The 17,708-nt window shown below is 44.7% G+C and overlaps 1 long non-coding RNA gene across 2 annotated transcripts; it reads right to left on the reverse strand.

Annotated features, from left to right (window-relative positions):
* Nucleotides 1-7,144: 7,144 nt before the first annotated feature.
* On the reverse strand, nucleotides 7,145-17,615 carry LOC138686928 (uncharacterized). 2 transcript variants are annotated; one of them, XR_011326280.1, is made up of 4 exons: nucleotides 17,306-17,573; nucleotides 16,775-16,944; nucleotides 7,950-16,067; nucleotides 7,145-7,336 (listed from the first exon to the last, which is right to left on the reverse strand). It is a non-coding gene; the product is annotated as an uncharacterized lncRNA (long non-coding RNA). The 2 variants fall into 2 exon arrangements; XR_011326279.1 differs by having other exon boundaries at nucleotides 7,145-16,067; nucleotides 17,306-17,615.
* Between the last annotated feature and the right edge of the window lie 93 nt (nucleotides 17,616-17,708).

A 17,708-nucleotide genomic window follows, 5' to 3' on the forward strand; every position in this document is an offset into this window, starting at 1 on the left:
TGCATGAGCCAGAGATTGTTAAGCACACAGTTAACTCCCACAGACCGACTGTGTCCTTCTCTTTTTATAACCATTTCTTTAGGAAAGTCTCTCCTGGTATTTTAAAAATTCATTTTAATCAATTTAAAATTAATAAAGAAACAGTGAAATCCTTAGGGCCTGAAAGCTCCAATCTCTGCCACGCTGGAAGTGATGAGTCAGCTCCAGCTCGGCCTGCCATGGAGCCTGCTGAGGGACGCCTCCGAAGCGCTGCTGCTGCGCTGAATTAGGTCACTCGGTTTGCTATTTACAGAGAGGCAACCGTCTCCGCGATTGGGTGTTCCCTTCTTTCTGATGTGAAAGAGCTGCTGTACTCTGAGGGCACAACCGCCGGCGACACCTCGCTGGCGACACAGATGCTGTGGCTCTGTCCTGGGCATTTACCGGGCGGGAGCACGGCTGAGCCTCTCCAAGAGGAGGGAAAGGACTGCGGCCATCCGCAACAGGACATGGCAACACACGGGGTCCCGTCCCGCTCCCGCAGTGCCGCGCGGTGTCCCCGCAGGGGGACTCCAGGCTCCTGCCCTGGTTACTAACCCGTGCTCTGCTCGGGCCAGAAATGGAAACCAGCAACCCTGAGAGCCAGTCCTCTGGCTCACGCCTCCGCCCAAAGCTGAGACTCACGCCCAGGCCCAGCTCCGCTCACTTCACAAGAGAACACGCGCTCCCTCGGCGCCCGAGCAGAGCCGCAATGCTCCCTCGCTAATCACCCGGCTCTGATTGCTGTGCCACGGCCCTAACAGGCAGCTCCTACGGCAGCTCTCCAGGGAATTAACATTAAGCCTCCGTTCTGTATGCTACGGTGGCACATGAGGAAAAGCAGTTCCCACCTCGTGTGCCCAGAGCATGTGAGCCGCGCAGGCCAGTCGCCTGTGTGTCCGTGGGCCACAGCAGCGCTCGGATGCCAGCACCCCGGCAGGGCCAGCCTGGGGCAGGAGCGGGCCCGACGGCAGCAGGAGGCTGGCGTCCGTGGGCTGTAGGCAAGGAGGAATGCTCTGCCCTGCTCCCCGGGCCCGGTGCCAGGGGATGGGGGAGGCCAAGGAGCTCTTCCAGCGCTCTTGCCGCACGGAAGGTCCCAGTCTGTAGCAGGGGAGCAGGAACAGGACTAAGGGAAGGGGAGAAGCCCTCGTAGCCGGCCCACAACTTCCCTGCGTTCGGTCCTCTCTGCCTGCCGACCAGGCTCGGCCCTCCCCAGCACGCCCCTTCTTGGGCACCCTGAAGGGCACAGGGATCCCTGACACTGAGGGCCGTTCCCTAAAGGCACACGACACGACTGCTGTTCCCCTGGCCTGGGAGAAGGGGGACGGGAAAGCTATGCGCCAGCCCTTTCAGGAGCGGCCAGGCTCTGCTGGAAGCAGAAAGGCTGCCCATCAGCTGGCAGCTATGCTGAAAAACAGATCTGAATCACCACCAGCTTACAGCATTTATCTGAAAACATCGGTGACCCGCTTTGGAAAAAACAAGCATATAGTGGCCCATGACAGCCAGCACCACCTCTGCATCCCTGCCCAGCTCTGCTCTGGCATGGAAAGGACTGGCCAGATGGGAAGGCAGAGAAGTCAGCTCGACTCCCCTTGCCCCGGCAGCCACCCAAACTCTCCTCTCATGCTGCTCAGTTTCGTTCCTGGGTACGGTTCGCCTAATGTCAGTTATTCCTCCCCTGTGCTGGAGCACCAAGAGAATCGGGCACAGCGAGGGTCTCCCCTTGGCGAGAGAGGAACACACAGTGCTCAGCTGGGCCGTACGGTGGGGAACAAAACAGTCAAAAAGAACTGCTCGCGCTTTCTCAAAAGCAGTTTCACCTCCCCTACAAGCAGTGGCTCCAAATAACAAGATGCCTTGAGTAATTAACTGAATGTTCCTTGGATAGAGCTTGTAATAGGAGCTTATACATATTAAACAAGAAAGAAAGATCTACTGTCTATAACTTGTTCTTTACTAACAAACAAAAGGTTTGGACCGAATCCATTTTAGAGCAAACTTTACAAGGGCCTTACGCTGAAATTATTCAATAGAAAGAACTGAACAGAGTCCAGGGCATTTGTGAGGGTCTGACCACAGAAAGCAAGGTTTGTGGTCGGTTTGCTTGTTTTTTTGTTTTTTTTTTTAAGAAAATCAAATACTCTCTCCTTTTTGGCATTAACATGACAGAGCTGTAAAGATTTAGCAGTAGCACTGCATCAGCCTCCAAGAAACACACAAAACAACTGCTCCCTTAGCTAGATCAGCTGCTAGAGCAAGTGTTACAGTTGCCATTATCAGAGCTGAAAGTGGAAAGGAATTCCTCATTAATGCACTGAAGGACAAATGATCTTCTCTGCAACAAGGGCCTGTGTAGTGCTAGGTGCGGGGACTGCAGTGTCTTACATATGCTTGCCCAACATAGCCTGCTGTTCCATTGGGAGAAATAACACTTTGGTAGTAAAGTGAAATAATTCTACTCTATGAATTGCTATTTTTCACTTGCAACAAGAACCAAAAGCCAATGTCCTACAGTCAAGATAAGGTAATCACAGCAACATGGAGCTCTTCCAGGTAGAAACACAACAGCTACTCAGCATCACCATTACTATGTAAGACTCAGATGCTCCAATGTACTTGGAATATATTGCAATAGCAGGCAGTTAATACTGCCATGTGGTCTGTGAAAAATGGCATGTAAAGGAAATATGGGGAAAATGTTGTAATTATTTAAATGGGTTTGTTTTGATACCACCAGAAAAAAAACCTGCCTGAGTAAATGCAGTATCTAGCCCTTTATCTTTACAAATGGCCTTTAAAGAATAAAAGCTGCTGCTCTCCTGTGCCTCTGCCCTGAATCTGGTATTAAATTCACGTGGGAGCAGGCAAAAGCAGCCATGTCACGTAGCAGCAAGAGGCACCAGGAAAGCCTTGCAAGGCTGGCAGAGCTCACCAACTCCCGTGCCCCAAACAACCCAGCCCAAGAAAACCCAAAGGGGACCCCCCCACAACTGCATGAAGCCTGACGAGATGACTGCTACAATCCTGCCATTCAGTAGGCTAGCCGAACACACCTAGTTTGGCCAGTAAACTGTTAAAAGCAGCTGCATTCTTCTACTAAGGAAAGAAAGCTTTGATGAGGCAACCGTTCCCAGCTGTTGATAACTGGCTCAGTACAAAACGTCAGGTTGGGAGTTATCCACAACACGGGGCTTTCCATATTCTGGGCAGACTGTCTCATGCCAGCTATTCTGGAAACCAGCTCAAGCACAAGTGGTATATGACCTGGGGAGACACAGAGACACATCACCTGCCAGAGAGAGAACAGCCATCGGAGGGTGGAGGACTCGGCTCGCTTTTGAGCCCAATTCCTGCTCTGGTAATCGTCCTCTTCCTCACAACAGCCTTCAAGAAGGGTCCAGACACTTCAGGGACCCAGAGCTCTAACATTCTTACCAGCTGCCTAAACTCACAAATGTCTGCGTTTCTGAAGTTACAGTCTCCAGAGACCCAGAAAAAGATCTTCTGAATATATTGGGAAGCACATCAGTCTTAACACTGCAGAGCAGCCTAGTGTCTATTTTGTGCCTAAGCCTCTTACTATTCAAGAAGTGGTTTTGTCTCTTCCAGAGATAAGCGATGTGACAAAATTACTTCCTGCTCACCTATTAATATTCAGCTGTGACAGAGAGAAAAGATTTTGGCTTGTGCCCTCATTTGCTCATTGAAGAAAAATAAAGATGAACCAAAATGGTTGAACATATTTCTTTTTTAAATTAATAAGTGGGGTTTTTTTAATGATAGAAATTGAAGCTCTGCTTCACCAGAAGGCTGCAGGGTGACTAAGACCCAGTACAATGGTAAATGATAGAATAAACCTGTAAAGTTTGTGTGTGAGATTTCAAAAAGCTTTCCTTGAATGTCACAGACTGAGCATCACAGGCATTCCTGAGATAAGTAACAGAATTATTTAAAGAAACAAACAAAGCTTTCCTTACCTATCAAAAAGAAGGTGAGAAGATAATTTCTTGTGCATTCTTTGCAGGTCATGTCTAACTGCATACTGCAAACAATTGCATGCCTGGCTGAGGACTCCCATGCACTCTACCTGTCCTACTCATATACACCTACTGGTCAAAGCAAAGTCTCTGAAAATTTAGGCCTGTAAGAAGATTGAAATTTAAGGTCAGATTTTGTAGTGAAGCAACAAAAAAATACTCAGTGCTTTAATGACAAAAAATTTGTTATGAGCATCATCATTTTAGTTCCCAACTTCTGTTTTTTTCCTATTACTGAGATTAGGTCAGGGTGAAATAGAAACATCAAAGCACTGTTGTAATCAAAGAACAGTTGTTTTGCTTTCTTTTCTTGGCCAATTAACATAGCTTGCTAGGAGGAAAAAAACCCCACCCCATTAATACTCAAAGAGGAGCAACCTCAGCTTTAGGTCATAAGCTGCTTTCTATGGTTTGGGTTGCCACAGTTACTACGGACCTAATTCTGTTGAATCAGGAATGATTTGGAGATCGGGAGTGATATCATCATAAGGAACAGGACACGATCCAATTCAGGCCCTGGGTGGTACGGAACATGTCTCTGTTCGCCCTTCCACTTTTCATTCACAGTGCGGTTGTCCTGCCAGACTGCCAACACAACAAAAGGAAAGAACTCCATACAATTTTTTTGAAGCAGTATTCGTAGAGTGCGTTGTCCTTGAGCTTCTGATGAATCCAACCCAAAAAGCATCTACTACAGAAGGTAAATAAAACATTACAACAATCAGATTTTAATAATAATTATCAGGAAGGCAGGGCTTCCCTCCCAGAGTACGACAACACATACTGCTCCAGACTCACTCCATTCAAGGTTGTAGCATTACTTTGGGTTTACATCAGTAGAGGCAAGAGCATGATTGCTGCTTCCTTGCTTGATTTCATTAGCCTGATCCCTGCAAGTAGTAAGGATCATTCTGAGTAGTTAAGTGATTTATTTTCATTTCCCTCTGTGGCCAGTTTGAATTTATGATATTGCACATTCAGTAGTGCAATAGCAGAAAGTAGTCTTTAAAGGTGAAAAACCCTAACGAGAACTTCATTAATTACACAGGAATATTTCCCCAGCATGCTGCAGAAGAAAAAGATGGATTTCTCCCCCAATCAACTTTTACATTTCAAATATCCATAACTGTAGATTTAGTCTCTTGCACAAAAGGATGCATATGGATAAAGAAGAAATGGTGTAGCCTAGTTCTTCCAAGCACGATGGATGTGTCTGTGTTAAGTCTCAGTTTGACCTATCGCTCTCCAGCAAGCAAGGGCAGCGTAGTAAGAAGGAACAAGGAGGTGATTTTAGCTCTGCTTGTGGCATTGGCATGAACAACACTGGAACTTTTTCTGCAGTTTTGTATGTCCACATTTAAAGGGGACACTAAAAAATCAGCCATGCAGACAAGAGCATGCTTGCCAAAAACTTCTTAAAGTAAGGGCACAAACCACACCTTGGGCAGTAATTAAATGCAAAACAGCAAAGCAAGGGACAACATACACCTATATAAATATGGTCTTGCTGTCATATCCTGTATAAACTAATCAGTCCCTAGCCACCACAGATTCCTTTGTTCTGCACTCCCTGAACCTGCTTAGTTTACTTGCCAAGATGTTATCCAGACTTCAGGGGTTACAGTTATTTATCTGAACATTTAAATCTAATCTACAATCTAACCTCCACATTTACAAAGGGGAAACTTTTCCAGATCTTTAGGTCAGAGGAAGCTTTGTGGGTAAATCTTATACCCATCTTTGAAAACAGCATATGCACCTTCTTTTCCACTTGCAAGGAAAAGGTAAGCTGTCCAGCCAGATTAATTGGTATATGGGACAATGAAATAAAGAGCATCTAAAAAAGAAATAGAAGTTGGTTTATGCACTGCGCAGATTTTACGACACACGCTTCTGTAGATATGCTTTCTATATAACAATGGTGGTGCCAAAGGACAGCTTACCAGCTACATCTACCCATTTAATGAAACAGTGTCTGCGTGCACAACAGCAGAGGAGCTGCCAAATACAACTGAATGCTCCAGCACGCTTTGATCCTTAGTAACTTTATGATCTACTTTTGTAAAATTAAATTGTAAAGAAATAATGACATTTAACCTTTTTATGCCCTGTATCAGTGACACCACCAGGAATTCTAATTTTTCATTGCTCTCCAGATGCATTTGAGGAATTGAGTATCAGTGTATTCATTCCTACTACTTACTTCTGTCTTCAAAGGGTGGCAAACTACCAGCACTGATGAAATTTTACAGTCTGAATGCAACTGGTGACTACCTCGTAAGAACAAATTCTTAAAAGATACTTAAGCACCAAAATTCCATTGATTCATATGGAAATTATGACTCTGAATACACTTAATCTGGTCCCAAGTAGCAATTAAAACTTTGCCAGGCCAACTACGAAACACCCTTCTAAAACTATTTTCTTCAGCAGGGCCTTTTTCTGAAAGCTGGTTGTGCTGTTTCCCCACTCAGTATGGCCAATACTGTAATCAGATTGCCATATGCAAACCCCGTCGTCTACAACACTGCATGTACTCTTCCGTATATAATAGCGTTCCTTAACAGCTTTGTAGTATAGGACTCTTCCAGAAATATAAGCTTTTGCTCACACTAGCAATACAGCATTCATGTGAAGTGTTCTACAAAGGTTTTTCATTCTGTGGTATGCGCAGAGTCCCTCAGTCCTGCTGATAAAAGGTGAAAGACCCTGAAGGATTAGACCTCAAGAAGGTGACGGGAGTGAGATGCAATACACGATCTTCTTCTTTATCACCTCCAGTGTTCTGAGCACAGCACGCCTTGTGATTTTTTCCCATGTATACATCTCCTGGTTTCCTATATTAAACCATTTAATAATATAGCAGAGGGGCTGTGAATAGGAACTGATTACGTATTTGCTACTTCAGGGTCTGGACAATGGTTCCGACTGAACCAGTCTCTTGCTGATAAGAGCCCAGGCACCCAAGAACAAAACTAAATCTACTTCCAGTTATTTCTGTGGAAGGCAGAGCTGGTCTTAAATTTCCGATATGTGCTGTGCAGCCTGTGAGACATGGTGCTTGCTAAATGAAAAGTATTAAACACTATGGTTTCAAAGCTGTTTTTTATTTGTTTCTATTTGTTCAATATTTTCAAGGGTAACACATGGAGCAAAAAAAATGAAGTGACTGATAACAGATGATTCTGAATTGTTGGCTTTGGTAGCCTGAAGTGAAAATGCAAATGCATTATTGGATGAGCAGAGCAAACAGAAGGCTTGGTCACCCCTACCCCATCCTGAAATATAAACAGGAACTTTGTTCAGAAAATGGCATTACCTTTATTCAGCACAGCTTAGTTATTAGCTTACACATGCAGCACATTTTCAGCATATCTAACTTACAGCAACTTCTCCCATGAGCCCGAGAATACATTAAAGGGTGCTAGTTAAGAGCGATTATAAAGCACCTACTAGATCAAGGAGATTCTGCTGCAATATTTTAATTTTCATTCAAATTAAATATAAATTATAATTTACACCAGTCTGCTAACAAAAGGGAAAAAGGGCACTGTAAGTGTAGCAGGCGGCATACATATCTTAATTTATTTTTCCCTATTTTTACTTGTGGTTAAACTTAATAGACTTCTAAGTGCAAGTAGATTAAAGCTCCATCTAGTGCCAGGGTCTTGGAAGTTACTGAAAGATTTGCAGTCCAAAACCAGCAAACCCGCTCACAAAACCATCAAGCAGCAGCAAGCCTAGCATCTCAAAGCTGTCACACACAGACGACAAGAAGCCTGTTGGAGTTACCTGCAGTGTATAAGGGCTTAATTTTAAAGCTGCTGTATCTTGGACCAACCAGAGAACACGGCACTACCTGGATAGGGACAAAGTGCCCGAAATACACACCTGCAACAGGGAGGGGAGCGCCAGCCTGCGAAGCCACGCGTGTACCCAGCACCTCTCCTCAGCAGTGCTCCGTGATCATCGCCGCAGCGCTTTGCACTACTCTTCCTTTTTGTACCCAGGGAGCCGGGGCGCAGGCGGGGAGGGACGGAAGGCAGCCCACTCCTCCCAAAAGCCAGTTGCTGGGAGCTCGGGCACTCTCAAAAGTGAAGCAGAAAATGTCTAACTTCTCGGGAAAAGAAGGGATTTGAATCGTGGGCTTCCCGTTTCTTGCCAAGCACTCCCAAAGGGCTGCGTGGAAAGGGCGATGGCACCCGGACTCCCCCCAGAACCAGATGCCCCTTCCTTTTACTGGGGGACCCTGGCACTGGTGTTCACGAGCCATTCCCGACGAGCAGCCTCCAGATCATGCTCTCCAGATCACGCTCTCTCATGTTTCTCCAAGAAACCAAGCTGGAGGAGAGCCGCCTCCCGCTGTCAGTGCTGCAGGGCAGGCATCCCGCACCTCGGCCCCCCAGGCTTTCCCCGCAGCAGCTGCCTGCGGCTCCGAGAGCCGGGGACCTCGCAGCAGGCTCTGTGCCCGCACAGAGGGGTCTGGTCACCTAAAGCTTAGCCAGAAACAAAGCAGGTTTCACGGCGATTTCAGGACTGAAACTTTGGATGTAAGCACGTGAATTCCATTTTTTGGATCTATGCCCCAGCTACGTTCTCTTTTCTTTCAGCAGAAAATACTTTACGACACCAGCTGCCATGCTTGAAGCAGTGTGTCAATAAGACCGCTGTTTTAATTCTGGAAAGGAACTTACTGTAGCGGTATTTAATAGTAGTTGTGCTGTGGCAAGAAAACGTATTCCTGATTAAAACTGAAAATACCTGAAGAGTGGATTAAGTTTTCAAAATAGAATTAAAATATGGTTAAACTACCCGGGACATTTATGTATTTATTTATTTATTTATTTTTACACCCTTCAGAAAAAACGACCTTACAACTACCTGGAAATCAATCAATCAGTACTTTTTCACATACTTCAGAAGATGTTTGTACACACCAGGCTGCTACTCTGAAAGGACAGAGCACCGGGAAGGGCTGTGAGGGAGGGGAAGGGGAGGAGGAAGGAGAGAGAAGAGAGGGCAGAACAGCTCAACTGATCTTTGCTAAACTCAAAGCACTATTTTGCATGCTGTAAGGTGAGCATGGCTATACTATGGTTATAAACTTAACTCCTTTTGTGGTATTTCTTTTCCTGTTACAGCATATAGTTTCTAAAATAGCAAAGATAGAAACAAAAATATTTAGTTACTTAAATTAAAAACGAACCTTTTTTTTCTTATAAAGGTTTTTTTTAATCTTAGTCTTTAACAATCATTTGAAAGGGATAATTATCCTCTCACACTACTGAATAACAGAAGCTACCACCAAAGCTAGTGCAGTTACAATGCCCGAAGTGTGGAGAGAGAAGCACAATCTTATTTTTCACCACAAACTACTCTTCAAAAAAAAAAAATTTTTTTAAAAAATCATTGGAACTACAGAAAAATATGTAAAGAAGAAGGAGAAACAGCTGTGTCCAAAAGAAAGGCATTATAAACAGATAAAGTGGAAAAGTGTATAAACCAGTGTTGAGGAGACATGCCATTTGCTCTGCTGCAGCCATTATTTGGCTGATGACCATCCCCAGGTCCATGTCAACAGTAGGTTTTGAGAAACAAGTGTGCCTTTGCCTAAATGCTGTCTCCAAGCTGTTCAATTTCCTTCCAATCAAAGAGCGTGTATTCCAATCCACTCAACTAACCCATATCTAAAACCAGGTTATCGATGGTTTTGAAAGGCTGATGCCCTTACTCTAATATACGGCTTGACCACCTGCCAGCAGTTTATCATTATCTTCTCCACAGACATCTACTAACGACAACACAAGAAAATGTGTGTCTATTAAAACAAACACACAAAAAAGTCTAGCTGGTGCTAACGTTCCCTTCCTCTGTTTTTTCTGCTTTTTTTTTTTTGCGATGGCAACTGCTAAAACTGTCCATTTCTAGCTCTGTAACCAAAACCATGCTATATGTCACAACCCCCTTATGCACACTATTCTAACCTAATAATGAGGAGAAGGTTTGTATAGCAGAGGACAGTTATTCTGATTGTTGAGTCAAAGCAGTAACATGTTAGACTTTTTTTTTTAAAAATGTACTGAAGTCATGTATTTTCATTTAAGAAAAGTGGTCCTCACTCTGCATTTTACATTTGAGTTTCAAAGAAAACTGAAATAGGAGGAATCCTTTCACTCTTCTAAATAAATGTAATACACCCAAGTTATAACTCTTTAAAAAGCAGTTTGCCAATTTGGCGTTTATCTTCACCCGCAGTACAGCACAAGTCCACTCCCGGTTGCTGTAAAGATTGATAATAAAAGCGCAGCACCTGCTTCAGAACAGCACATAATCAGAGATTGAGACGCCTGCTTCCATTGGCACTTAACTACGTAGGCAACATTAAACCAGTGATGCCAGGGGACACAATCCATCGACGAGACCGGTATACAAGCAAAACCACGACCTCCTGAAGCCATCTACCACGTCTCTGCGGATGCCAGCTTACCGCAATGCTGAGGGAGACCTGCCTCAGCTCCACGGCCCTCTGCATCGCTTCTTCCCCGTAATGTTTTCAGCGTGTTTACTTTTCATAATGAAGAGCTGTTTGGTCAAGATACGGTATTACTTGTCTCCTTCAGTGAGGTATTTAAAAAGAAGAGAAAATGTTCTAAGTGAAACCACATCATTTTTAGGCTGTTTTCCCCTTTACCCACTTCTACTGTTCCCTGTTCCTCCCATTTTTAGATTCTTAATGTTTCCTTTCATCCATACCAGAGTGGCTGCTCTACAGTTCAGCAATATTAGGCTTTCAGACTGAGTACATCTTTTCTAAGCACGTAATTCATGTATTTTAAAACTTTTCTTTGATCTTCTTTTGTGATTATGTAGACAAATTTGAGCAGAATAATTTTCATATACTTTGTTTCTCAAAAATGTGTATTTATTTGACTAGATGCAATTGAGAGAAAAGCACTACAGCTATGGCAGAAATAATTCTCTGGGTGCTGAAGCTAAGTACTTCAACTGTCAAAAATTTACACAAAAATATTCTAAATATTAAATATACATATACTGGCTCTTCTTTGGTGAGCTGACAGCAGCCAGGTTGACTGCTTCTCACAGCTAGAATCAAGTACTTAGTGGCTAGAGAGAAATTTGGTACCAAATTAAAAAAGAATTACAAAAAAAAGAAAAATGTTTAGCCATTTCTGCTTCATTCAAAAACCAATATATATCTGTAATTTTACAGAGCATTATAAGGTTAGAACTGCATAATTTCTCTGGGAAAAAATTGCTTTTTATGCTTCAGAATTATTATTAAATGCTTTTGCAGACAGTGAATGTTTTGGTTAGAAATTATGTAAATTTATGTATCTGTGATCCAAAAATCCCCTGGACTTTTAACAAATAACAAGCACCAACAGCCAAACTATTTGTGATCAGAGGAGGAAATATCACCCAGATAAACATACTTAGAGATTTACTGTCAGTGAAAAACAGCTTAGTGAAGGCAATAACGTACTGAACAAAGCTTCAGAGTTCCCTGGCTAAACCACGTGGCAGACTGAACAAGCAGCAGAAAGCCATGCAAAAACCATCACCCAAAGAAACCATGAGCTAGAAAAACATACCTGTCAGTTCAATAGCCAGAAATGACCATGCACAGGCAGCCAAGAACTGGACACCAACTACAACACATACATGGAGCGCCAGGAGGATGCTGCTGACCTTGGGGTCCTGTTCAGCAGGAGAGGGTTCTGGTGTTACCGCAGCACACCCGCAGTGCAATACGACATTAGGAAAAGTTTGGGGTTTTTTTCTTAATGCGTGTTAGCACAGTGCAAAAATGCAGATCAGCTCGTAAAAAGGTAAAACTATATACCAGTCAACATTGACAGAGAACCACCCCCACCCCACCCCACCCCCCAAAAAAAACCCAAACAGATGCAGCCTGGGAAAAGTTAAATGTTGTTCTTTTTTATCTATCGTAATTTCTCAGTGCAGTCAGTGAAGTTTGCACAGAGATCAGAGGTATAGACTTCATGCAGTAATAAGACTGTTAGCTACTCTTGTTTAAACACACTGCACAAGTACCCGTAAAAAATGACTGTGTTGAGAGCCCATGCTTGCTCTGCTCTATATTCCACCTTTGTTTTCTCTCCCTCTAACTTTGTGCTTCTCCAACTCCCTTACTGCATTTCTTAGCCTTAGTTTTCGCTTTTCAGATTAACTTCTATAAAACCTTTCACCCACCGAAATAATCAGTTAACAAAGGCATGTAATGAGTTGCCACTGAGCTTGAATAAAATAAATACAAGAGCTTGGATTGAAGATGCTACCACCTTCCCTCCACCGTGTCAAGCCATCTTACAAACTTACTGAATTTCACAGTACACACCCTTGTTTCATAACTGAAAAGTTAACAGAGGGCTACCTATTTGGTTCTGTTTGCTTTAGCAAAACAAAATACTGCAGGATCTAACTGCACTGAGGAGCCTGACTGTTTGATAAATCTGAATACACAGAAAGCTGGGTCATATAGGCCTAATTCTGCACATCTTGCTCATATCGGGACTGCCACTGAAGACACTATTATGAACCGGACACTACCTGTCCAAGTAAGAATTTACATATAACACACTTTAATTTCTAGGATTAAAGTTTATTTTTTGTTGGCCACCAGCAAGATCAAGAACTTACCTTAAAAATCCAAAAGCTGAGCAAAGTTCCATGACTTCAGACATCTTTTTTAGTGCTTTGGCCCGTCTATAAATCAGATCCACAAAGAACCATCATCCTTCCTCAGATTTAAAGCATTTCTGGAAGTCACCGAAATGGAAGCAATCTCATACCCTTACCATCTGACACAGCAATACCCCTAAGCTTGCATCTGATTTTAAAAGTTACCTTTTAGGTTTATTATGTTTGAATTCGATGGTTTAATAAAGGATAAGGAAGGGAAATTCTTAACTGCTTACCTAATTAATCCTTAGAAAGACAAAGGTTTTGCTGAGCTATCTACACTGGTAAAACCATACCAGGCAAACCTCCCTGATGGAGACGAAATTCTCATCCACTCATGGAGTTAAACCACCTTTCCAAACGATGCAAGATACACCAGAAAAGCATCTTTTTTTCAGAACTTTCTGGATGGTTTCCAAGAGCTGGTATACAGGGCTCTTTTGTAGAACAACCAAAACTATGCTAGCACTGGACAGGACCTTTTTCACGCACAGGGGTAGCTATGCAATAAAACTTTGCATTGGGGTCTTAACCTAATGACTGTTGCATTTTGTATCACCATATTTTTTAAAGCTAGCTTCAAGTTTTCAGCTCATTAATATGTCATTTTTACAATTTATTCCTAGCTAACACTCATCCCAGCCTTCAGTGGCTTCCTCGTTTTTCAGCCAAGTCACTTCAGTAGCTGTGGAAGGACCCTGCAAAGCCCATTTTCTAGTCATCACCAAGAGGCTGCGAGACAGACTGCTCCCTGCTTCTTGGCTTTTAATCAGCAGAAGTGAATCTGCTAACTTGCAAGACTTCTAAATCAGTTTTACCCTCTGCACTTCCGAAAGCACTTGTGGTAAAGAGAAAGACTGCCACAGAAAATCCAATGTGGTCTGGAGAGGAAGCCCCCACAGCAGCACCGCAAACCAACATCAGCAGTGGTGACGCTGGAGACGAACGATGCATCCGGCGAGCTTTGGCTCTGTAAAGTTCAATTTTCACAAAGAAGTTGAGCTGTGTTCTGTTGATGGTCACTTGCCCTGCCTGTCTACACATAAATGCTGGTCAAAGTTATCTCCAAATGGGCCAATTTGGTGAAAAACAGGAAGAACCCGGGACATCATAAGAAACCTTACTGTTGGCTGCCCAACCATTTTGAGCACAGCAGCAGCTCTGGCAGTTACAAAGGCCTGACAGAAAACGGCAAGTTATTTTACTAACGAAATATACATGCTCCTTCAAGTTTTTGGCCAATTTCAACTTTTATGTTACTAATATAAAAGCAGTCAAGTTTCTCACAAAGCTATAAATAGTACACTCTCGCTAAGCACAGTCGGTACTTTAAAATTCTTTCAAATGATTATTTTTCTTAGATGTGATCCAACATAAACTTTAGACAAAGTTCTGAACCAAAGCAAAAAGACTAGTAATTGTTACAAGCTGCATAAAAAAGCCAAACTGTGGCTGTAGTATGCAAATACCTTCCAGAAAGAACAACCACCAGGCAGAATATAGAAAAGAGACTAAAATACAAGAAGTCACGATTTAGCAACTATTTATCATACATGTATATCTTATGTTCAGACAGCACCATTTCATACATCAGTCCAGGTACGGATGTTAAAATGACCCACTACATCTATTAATTTTAACAGCAACATTTTTGCTTGTATATAAATCCTTCATTTAACAAACATCTCAGATTCCAGTTGTGACTTGTAACAAAAAATTAAAACTGGAACTCCTCTCTCGTACAGTCTTTAACACACAGAGCACATCCTCGTTTTCTTAAATCACTCAAAGGTCCTGTTGCAGTAGCACCTTTACAAATAACATTATAATCATTGTATGACATAGAAGGTGACCAAATGAGGCACTTAATAGTGAAAACAGAATTGAAGGATTATGATTTTTAGAAAAAAGCACTGGTGACTGCTGAATCTGCAAATTATACAAGCTACCTCGTAGTTTCATAACATTAAATAACGGTAACCCAATTTGGACTTCACTTTCTAAATGTATTACTAGAGTTACTTCACAAATAACACGACCAAAAGCCAAGCCACCGAGCAGGCGGCAAATCTTCTACTCTCGTCCATCCTTTTATGTTCAGGAGATCCCAGACTTCTGTGCGGTTATTTCCAATTTAGATCATTAAAAGCAGACAACTGTAGTCCCTGTATTGCTAACACAACCTGCTCATGAAAAACAGCACTCACACTACTGATCACCTGGTTTATGCAGCTATTCAAAAAAGATGATATTCCCCGCAAAGCAGTGGTAGTAATACCAGACCCACTCCTCATTCTTTGACATCCAGTTGAAACGTTTGGTTCATCAAAGAGGCGAAGCACTGAACCCACCGCACATGTAACTTGGAAGGCTCCGGAATCCCACGCGGTGCCTCGCACAGCGGTTCGGCAGCTGCTAAAGCAGCAGTGTTTGCCCCCAGACGCGGCCCAGCTCCTAGCTGGCCGTGACCGTGGGGTCTCTGCCTCCCATGAAACAGGACCGGACATCAGGTTGTGAGGGCTCAGAAACGCATGCTTGGTCCTTGAGTAAAAGGGATGGACAGACATGTGGAAGGGCGCATGCAGGAAGGCAAGATACCTCCAGGCAAGAGGTGGCGTAGACTTTGGCAAAGGCCCTGGAAACCCACGGGTTCTTGTGCGAGATACCTCCACACTTGCACCAAGCAGCCTGCTATCCATGCGAAGCCCACCTCTCGTTAATCAAAGGGTAATGACACTAGCAAACGGGAAGCTCCTAAATTCCCAAGGCCTGCTCCTGGGTGCAGGGTGATAAGATGTCCACCTCTATATTTATTAAATCCACTTATTACAGTGAAACAATTTGGAATCCTTACTGCAGCTTGCAAAAACAATAAAAAAATCCAAACCCCACACAGACAAAAACCAAACGCATTTTGGTTGAACTCTAAAAATAATGGACCCATCAGCGTCCTGTTCATTTAAGATGGATGCATTCCATTCTTTGCAAGTTATAAAGTGGGACCTCCTTCAGACGAGCACTGAAAAAGAGTAGCGGCCCTCAACGGCGACTTCAGACAGAATAGAACTTTTTTTCCTTCCCATGGAAGGAATCTGCGGAGGGAGGATGATGAAGGCAATCCAAACTTCACAAAAAGCTTTAGCTATTTAAAAAGCCAAAAGCAAATTTAAAGCCTGTAACTCATTGGTAGATACAGTGACACGAGGACTTTTTTGGTATACACGGATGGCCAGAAAAGGATAAAGCAAAGTTCTGGTGCTGTCCAAATTCAGAGGGGGAAAGGCACTGTGAAAATAAAATAGAGAAAATACTTATGGAATTAAGCTAAAAGATGCAAATAAGCTCTTTTTTAAGTATCTAGTAATCTAAGAAATCTCTGTTAGTATCTAAACACCACTCAATCCCGTGACAACTGAACTAGGTTCTAAAAGGAGTAAGAACACCCTGAAGTATGCTGTAGGGATATTCATTAGAAATACCTGGTGAATATTCTTCCTGGGGCATATAACATCAGGAAAAGACAGATTCAATTATTGTATACTATGCCTTGGCATATTCTGGTATAAGATCTAACTTCCTGAATTAAAGCTTCAAAGTTAATTACCTGGACAACCACTTCATATCCCACCTGTCTCCATTTCCCAGAGAATCACAACAGATGCCAAGCAAGGCAAAACCACCCTGCTCAAATGGAAGGTGACCCCCCGCCCTCCCAGTTTCAATGTTAAGCAAGACCGAGCCATTGCTCTAGAGCATGCCCTGAAAGCTGCTGGCAAACATTCCTGCAAAGTGTAGTAGAACAGTCTTCCGAGCAGCGATCCTGCCCAGGGCCCAATACCAATGCAGCAAAATACCAGTATTGGACCTGCGCATCTTGTAAAGGAACAGGGAACCTAAATTATCGCAACAGAAACCTGGTGGAACCTGGAGGAATGGAACCTGAAATCGCCACTTGCAAAACCATGCAGAGGTAAAATGTAAGAGATACTAGCCTGTGGGATGGCGAGCCCACCAGCTCAATACAAGACCAGCGATTTGATACAGAGATTCTCTTACTGCATTGACGGGACATCGGTTCGCTTCACCGAGGGATGGAGGGCAGCAGAGTACGGCCAACTACCAGCAGTGTTACCAACGGCGCTTTCCCGAAGGATACTCACGGCTGCCGAGTTCCACAAAAGAAGACACGTAATGTATACGAATAAAACATAAATGCAACCGGCTGAGCTAACTAGCATTGCCTCCAAGAGAGGGACTTGGGGGAGCGGAGCCTCTACGCAGAGCCTTTCGGCCGGAGCAGCGGAGCAGGCCTCCTGGGCATCCTCAGGAGAAGGCTGCGCTCTGCTCCAGCCGGCTAAAACCAGGAACCTGCCTGACCGACCCTGAAACCCACAGGGTTTACCCACGCCGCGACCACGGCTCCAGAAGGGGAGAAGGGGGCAACTTCTGGGACGCGAGAGCAACCTTCGACTTCCCCAGCCGAGGGCCCGACGGCAGAAGGCGGCAGGGCAGCCGGTACTCACCCAGCCCCGGCCGCTGCGGGCGGAGGCCTCAGGTGCTCGGCGGCCGCCGCGGGGCCCGGGGCGGCGGGTCAGGCGGCGGCCGGGCTCCGCCGCGCCTCTTCCCTCAGGCGGCTGCGAGCCGGCGCCGGCAGCGCTCCGCTCCGCTCTCCTCTCCCGCCGGGCCGGACCGGGCCGGGCCGCAGCAGCCCCGGGCCCCGCCGCACCTGCCTGCCGAGGGCTGGGCGGGACCGCCACCGGGAGCGGGACCCCGCCGCCGCCGCCGCTCGGCTCGGCTCCGCCCGGCGGAAGGCGTCCGCGGCCCCGCCGCTCCCCGCCTCGGCCGCGCGGAGCCGGGCGGCGCGGGGGGCGGCGCCGGGCCGCGCCCCTCCTCCCCTCCGCCCCTCGGCGCCGGCAGCGCGGAGGG

Source organism: Haliaeetus albicilla, chromosome 9 (genome assembly GCF_947461875.1).
Source record: "Haliaeetus albicilla chromosome 9, bHalAlb1.1, whole genome shotgun sequence".
Lineage (NCBI taxonomy): Eukaryota > Metazoa > Chordata > Aves > Accipitriformes > Accipitridae > Haliaeetus > Haliaeetus albicilla.